The sequence below is a fragment of the Teleopsis dalmanni genome, chromosome X, assembly GCF_002237135.1.
Source record: "Teleopsis dalmanni isolate 2A chromosome X, ASM223713v2, whole genome shotgun sequence".
Taxonomy (NCBI): Eukaryota; Metazoa; Arthropoda; class Insecta; order Diptera; family Diopsidae; genus Teleopsis; species Teleopsis dalmanni.
Genome location: NC_051848.1, coordinates 49,542,871 through 49,551,151, shown reverse-complemented (window position 1 = coordinate 49,551,151; position 8,281 = coordinate 49,542,871).

The following is an 8,281-nucleotide window of genomic DNA, read 5'->3' as shown; positions in this document are numbered from 1 at the left end:
TCATTTATAAGACTACTACAAACTGAAACTGACATATATCCAAATAATTCGTCCGTCACTTCTACACGGATCTGTAGCGTTTAGCAAAGCTTCAAACACTACTATTCGCCAGCTAGAAATTGAACAAAGCCAGGCTCTGAGAAGACTTTTCAAAGTACCATTGCACATTAGGACAAATGTCATTCTCAGGGACCTCAAGATTGATCCCATCAAAAAATACATAAAAAAAATCTCAGAATGGTTACAGGCTCCTCGGGGAGGTGTGCAGATCTGAGGCCAATTATTGCTTAGTCTTATGAAGTAATAAACAATAATCCACTCAAGGCGTAAAGAGGGGCTTTGAAAATACCTCGAGTTAAGAAAGAGTAAAAGTACTCAAGTGCACTGACTTATATATGTGGAAAGTTATATTCTAATTGTTGTTATTTTCAAGATAGTGATTATTTTGAGATTAGATAGTGTTAAGTAGAGCAGGCTTTCGGTTTTCGCGAATAGCTTTAGGGCTCTGTCCCTTATATATTTTTTGACCGGGTCTATTCTACGATCTCCTAGGTTGTTATTCGTGCGGATGTGCCATGGCACATTGAAGAGTCTTCAGTGCGATATAATATTTCATTACTGTTATAATTAATACTATTAAATAAAATATATTAAAATTAGACACTTTTGATAATATTTAGATCTAAACTTGCCTTAGTATTTTTGTCATTACAACACGAATTCGGTTTTTAACATTTTTGTGAAAGAACTCTTTACTTCTTTAACGAGTTACAATTATCTTCAACTAGTGTTACTTGTAATAGTTGAAAATAACTGATAATAACATATATTTAAAAGCTAATGTATATGCATTAACTAATTACAGTAATCGATAACTAGTTCAAATAGTAATGCTGTAACAAAAATACTCGCTACTAACTAGCGCTAACTAGCTGCGTGAAGCTGATAACAAATTGATGATCCTACACTTCTTTGTAACATGGTGTGGACCATGCCGTTCATTAGCCCAAAAGTTCAGGTTTAGTCTAGTACTTATGCCGAAGTCTTCTAATTATTGTTGATGATTGTGATGCAAGTTATGAATAAATATTTATATTTGAAAAAAGTGCTTTAACTAATGACAATAACCAACACTAGTGTAAACAGTGAAATTAAATAGCGAGTATTTTCGTTACAGCAATAGCTAGCACGTTTATTCTAAACTAGTGTGCAAATTATATTGTTTTAGTTTAAAAGAGAAATTTACTATATTGAATGAGTTCAAGGATCTGCAACGTAAGCTATTATGTTATAGTATATAACTAGTAAAATGGTTATAGCATGTGATGTTTCATTTATTTAATTACGGTAATTTGCAATTATTACTAATCATTAGCAATGAACTAAAAAACATATTGTAATAATAAGCAATTTTTTCATTTTTTTTTTGCTTACTAGTGTTAACAAATGACTAGTAAACTTTAAGATTTTATTGATGTGTAACTATTTGTGCTTATTATTATTTGTAAATACTTAATTACTGCTGTCCTTCTCTCCTAAATGGAGCATTTGTAAATAACTAGTGCAACTGGCGAGTAGTTATATAAATAACGAGTATACGAACTGGAATTTCTATTATTGAACTGGGATTTCTGCTTATGGGTATATTTTTTGCTACTGGGTATGCGTTCTGTTCCGATCTCACTGCACATAGGCCATCTCGCTGTTATAAGGACATTAATTGAAAAATGTTCATTTTGTTTTTCGTGTGGTGGGTTTTTACTTTATTTTTGTATATATTGATGCCTTTGTTGTCTTTGTTGGTTTTGTTGGTTTTGTTGTTATTAGCGTTATTGGCGCTGGTGTTGCTGTTGGTGTTGGTGTTGGCAGTGGTATTGGTGATATTGTGGTTGTTGCTGTAGCTGCCGATTGCATTGTTTTGGTTGTCAGTGAAATGTGATATTCTTGCAATGTTGGTCAAATTAACGAGTACAACTGTCGCTTTTTGTACAGAAATTCGTTTGTTGGATTTTTTTCTCCTGTGTTTTGTGCTTTGTGCAATTCATTTTTTTTTTATTTTTTCATTTTGTGGTAAATTGAGTTCGTTGCTATTTTGACTTTGCGGTCAAAATTGAATTGGAAAATATTTTTGCGAAATTTGAAAGAGATAAGTACATTTTGCAAAATTTACACTGTGCATATATATAGGGAATGCAAATATTGAAAATGCATTGTATAATAATTTCGTGAAAGTTAAGGTCCATAGAGAAATCTGCCAAAAGTTAATTATTCTTGTTATTATTTTTAATTTTTATCTTTTTTTTTTTTTTTGTTATATTTTTTTGTTATTTCCTGTATATGGAAATAATAAAATATTTTCAAAATTTTTCTGCAACATTTAATACTTATTATATAAGTTAATCTCACTTAATTAAATGGATTAGCATTTCAAAATATTTTACTAGTTGTGCAGTTAATTTGAATACATTTCAAAGTATACGAGTATTTACCATTTTGCTGTCTGCTCACTCGTATCCTTTTAAATGTCTTCATACACACCATAAATCTTTGTTTTTGCTCACTTGGCTCACTTGCAGCTGCAATTCAACAGGAACAGAAAATGCAGCAAATTAAATTTATAATCATCATATTTTAACATGTCAGTTAGTTACCTGCTCTCGGTCCCAACTATAACGATTAGGGTTTAAATGGAACTTAACTGAGTATTACGGTTCTGACATCATTTTATGTAAAAGTTCTTAACTTTATGCACAACTTTTTCAGTTTCGATGCAATTTCATTTTAGTATCTCGTTTTTATGGAAAAATTTTCCGCCAGCTGTACTTTGACTCCCTCCAAGCATGTTAGCTTGGAAAAACTTTCAAAAATGATATGGAATAGAAAAAGCATCTCTGTACATATTTACATACACATACGAGTACGTGTATATATTCATCTTCAGTGCATGTTTGATGGCAAATATTTTTGACCAAAGGGTTACCAGTGCTTATAAAGCAACCTATACGTGCTGCATCATCAAAATATATATTCAACGTATTCAATTCCCGTATACCCAAAACAATGACTCTCAAAGAAGTATTGAATAAATAGGTGGAAATCAAAATAAAAAAACAAAAATGGATATTCAAAGAATTTTGGATTTTGAATAATTATATTTAAAATTCGTTTGAAAAGAAGAAATTAACACCAGAGAACTACAACGAGTCATAATTTTATTACTCAGAGTGCTCTCATAAAAAACCAAATCTCAATGAGTATAAATGTTTTCGTCATACACTACTTATATGCATTCACATTCGCCATAGTTATGATTCATAAGTAGTCTGTTCACAAGAATAACATCATTAGAATTGATTAAAAAACTTTCAATGGTTCATAAATAAAGACTCTCGGGTATCTTGAGGATTTAGTAGGCAGAACGATTTAAAAATAAAATAAATAAATAAATAAAAGAAAACATATGGAGGTAAGTTAGTATACGCAGACATACGAAACCATCGAACGAATCATAATTTATAAATTGTGGCATATAGCCGACCAAAAAAGAAATAAAAGAAAGAATATGGAAGTAAGTTAGTATATGCAGACATCCGAATTATGGCATATATATGGCTTATGATCAAATATTGAATGAAATAAGGATAAAGAAGATAACCATTTTATATGCAGATAGTCACAACAATCGAAACTACAGAATTCTGTGAATACCAGTGGTAATACCAGTAGAATTGTCATTTATGGTACGAGCTCAGCTGGTATTATGCAGCTCCGTCAAGTTGAAGAAAATAGAGTTCGATTAAAAAAAATTGTGATTCCTCATGCTTCTGTAGGAGTTCAGGAATAAGTTGTTGTTGTAGTTGTTAAGTTCGGCATCTACCATATATAATTCTAACATTTTTAAAGCTTTTGAAAATTGTTTAATATTTTCTTGAGATCAGAGTTACTAAAGACCTTTCTTGAGTTGAACTTGAGTGAATATTTTCTTTTGGAACATTATACTCCTCTACACGTATTTTAGTTTTGCAATCTACCATAAATCAGCTTAACAATTTGATGATGTCCTTCCTTAATTATATTAACAAAGGATCCCATGTGCCTTGACACCAAATATTTTGTGAAAGCTTTCCAAGGCTGCTTTTCAATGTTTCAAAATTACTATTTCCTATGTTTAAAGTTAATAAGTTTTAGTTTCGTTATCCGTTGTAGTGTTTGTGATGCGGTGTGGTGTGGTGCGGTGCGGTGCGATGCGATGCGGTGTGTAGCTCGTATCTGTAATTAATGTCTATGTCCTGTCATTTGAGATTTTAGTTGCCTAACAATAATGTCAACTAAAGTATTGGTGTTCTTGCTAATGCCGTTGACATGGAAGGAGAAGAAATGTTGTTTCATTAAAACAATGCAGTAATTTAATGATATTTATTTCATGATGCACAAAAGTGTGTGGAAGAGAAATTAAAATAAAAATTTAATACAATTTTCCTTGTATAAACGACCTTAAAGGGAAAAATCGTAAATGTGTCAAACTACCGATTTATGCACTTGTGTACAATCACTGGCATGTGCACAGCTGCATATGTGAACGGCTAGGCAAGATGTTGGAAAGGGTATGTTATATAAACCTTTTAAAGTCGATCAACATACGCTTTACTTGATTAGCTTGAACAACTCATTTCCCTCGTATCGTTTTTAATGAAAATTTGCACTTTCAAATTTAGTTCTTTTTTTCATTTTCCTTTGTTCTGCTGTTAGTGCTGCAATGCAGCACAACTCCTGCACATACGCCATTTTGTTGTGACTTTTTTTTATTTATTCTTTTATACTTCCTTCTCCGTTTTACTGTTATTTTGTGTTGTGTTGTGTTGTGTTATGTTATGTTGTGTAATATTTTGTTCTTGCCGTTCTTCCGTTTTCCCGTTTTTCAGAAGAGCGCTATCGCTATCGGTGGCAAATTAATCTGACCAATGTTGTTGTGCACTTTGTTGCTGCCACTCATGTTCACTGCACTCACACAGTAGCTGTTGTGAGTTCTGTGTGTCGAGTTTTGGGTACACAAAATCACATAAACTTTATCTCTATACAGCATGCTTTATGCCGCATATCCGTTTAATGCAACAACTAAAGGCGGCAGCATCCAAATGTGCTATAGTGCTATATACAAGCACTACAAGACGGATATAGGTTTTTCTACTCTCTACAGCAGGATAAACAGGAGAAACATCAGCTAAAATAAAAAAACCAGACTAAATTTTTTGTCGGAAAGCTCGGTGCACTTGCTTTTTGCATTTAATGCATACTCCAACACCAACTCCGGATGTTGGGCATTGAATAAGTGAGTGCGATAGCAGTACTTTCAAAACAAAAAACAAAAAACAAAAAGAAATAACAAAAAGACAAACCAAAAAATATTGGCTTAATACAAAGTAAAAAAAACGATTTAGTCCCTTTGCTGTTGCTGTCCACTTATCCATTTTCCATTTACTGTTATGTGCAAAAAATAACAAAAAACAACAAAAAAAAAACAAAGCAAGGAATATCAAAAAAGAATTATTTTTTATTTTCATTTTTTTATGCCATCTTTCATTTCTGATTTCGTATTCCAATTTCCCAGATGGATTGCCCTCCATCCAGTTCCTGGCTTGCAAAACCACATATTCGCACACGTTCCACAAACAAATACACATCTACTCGAGGAAGCGTACACGCGCACATAAAATGCACACTAGTGTTATTTATCTTGGCACATGATATATGTATGTGCAAATGTGCAGTTAACTATGTGCATATGTGCATTCATGGACTGTGCAGTATGCTTCCTGACACACTGAATATAGTGCAGACGTACGCCAAAGCCACACTTTCAATCTCAAAGCACACCTACACATGGACAACTATACGCTTTACACCTCTGTTATAACTACGCCATACATAGAACGGCGAAGGTCCCCCCCATAGCTACATCATCGCTAGCTGCACTTTTACACTGCAACATTCGGTGAACCTTGGGGTTAACAGTATTCATTTGCAATGCAGAGAAATGTAATGAAATTTAAAAATATTGTATGCAAACCATTACACTAAAAAAGTATTTAGTGTTAACTTAAGGCAACAATGAAACCTAACGTAACTGTAAGTCCAAGTCTGATAATGGACTTCACAGCGCATAGCACGTAGTATCCTGGCACACAAGTCAGCCAATATCTTACATCGACTATTAACTGATGAGCACACCAGAGTTCCACACAAATGCATACTGGATTAGCAGTAACTCAACTGTAGCATTGAGTGCAGGTGAGGGTTAGCACACCTGTCCCGTTACCACATAGGCTTTACCAATAACAATATTGTATGTGTTTTCCTCACGCTAATCCATTCTAGTTGCTGCTCTGCCTTGTAGGTTCTATTCTAGGAAGTTTATTTTTTTTTTTTTGCTATTTGTGGAAATGAAAACGACATTTGTAAGCCAAAACTTAAGAAAACTAAATCTCAAGACATAAAAAACAAACATAATAGAAAAAAATTTCGGAATACAGGGTTTTCAAGTAGATTCACGAAACAGACTCTTTAATCTAACAATGTCGTCTATGTAATGGTTATACGGAGAATCTACAAAATACCGCTCTATGGCGAATATTACGAGTTTGATTGCTGAAAATCGTTTTCGCGAAAGGGTTTTTTGAGATGTGAGAAGTTCCAGAAGTAGCTGTATTTGCAAAGTTTTAGTGATAGTGTTTTGAGCTGTGTTAGCTACTTCTTTTTTGTTAGCAAATCAAGTCTTTTTCATTAATTTTGATATTCAGTTAGTACATAGGGAATAACAATCTGAGTGTATTTTCTTAGAAATTCGATAAATGATCCTTAACATTACAATAACAATCTGAGTTCTTTGCCTTAGAGATTTGGTAAATGATCCTATAATTTTGGTAATTGGTCCATAAGACATTTCTAATCTTAACAGTTTATATTTCATTATCTTAATACTTTGAAAGCAATTAATCAACAAAATTCTTTTTCCATCTGAAAAAAGTAATGCAAACATCGGCGAAGACGGACATAATATCGCAGGAAATATGTTTAAAAAAAGCTTCGAAACTATGAATCGAAGCTATAATAAGAATCATTTTTCGATTCCAAGAAATTTTATGTTTACAAAACAAACTGCACAGTATTATGTTGAAGCTATTTGAGCCAGTGCTCTTGAACAAAGCCCTCAAAGCCCCTCTTTACGCCTTGAATGAATTATTGTTTATCACTTCATCAGACTAAGCAATAATTGGCCTCAGATCTGCATACCTCCCTGAAGAGTCTGTAACCATTCTGAGATTTGATAATGCGGTATTGGTAAGTCTGTCAGTTTTCGAAAATAATTTCAGGGCTCTATCCTTTATGTAGTTTTTGATGGGAGCAATCTTGAGGTTCCTGAGAATGTCATTCGACCTAATGTATCATGGTACTTTGAAAAGTCTTCTCAGAGCCTGGCTTTTGAGATTTTCATTTTTGAATAGCGGTTGGAGGTAATGAAGAATTTTGGCACAGTCAATTCTTTTCAGTTGAACATGTTTAAGACATGTGAATCGTTTGTCCAATGTGATGCCGAGATATTTAACGCTATCCTCCCAGTTTATTACCATAACACCAACTCTCACTCTCGACGGAGAGTGAGTTAGTTTATTTTAGAAAACCACTTTGATTCGAGAAATAAATGAAATTCACTTCAACGTTTCTATATAAAATAGAAATACATACAAATTCAATTCAATAACAACTTCTTCCGTTTATGAATTAAATTAATTTAGTACTTGTAGTTGAGAAAGCATATTTGGTATCTATCTTTTGGGATGTGTTGTAACTGTACAAATATTAATTTATTTCTACGAAACCGTTTATGTACGAGTAGATATAAAAGCTTGAGTATCTGAAAGTCAAACAAAAAATCATGTATGAGCCAAATATTTATGGCACGCACATTACAAATGCAAAGCCGTAGATAACAAGGCATACACACACTCCGATGGGATTGTCGAGGCACAGTCAGCACTCTCAGCACTGCTGGTACTACTGCCCATATCGGAAATAACTACAATGCATTCACTAGAAAATAAAATTGCAACGGGAACGTACAAATGCCAGCCTCTACCCAAGGCTGGCATGCCAAATTATAGTAAATGCGGCTTATGTTCATTGAAATACTTCATATTTTTATATAAGTTAACGCACACAGAAAATACTCGACTGTGGCACAATAGTACCATGTAACAGCATCGGAGCGGACCATTATTTCATA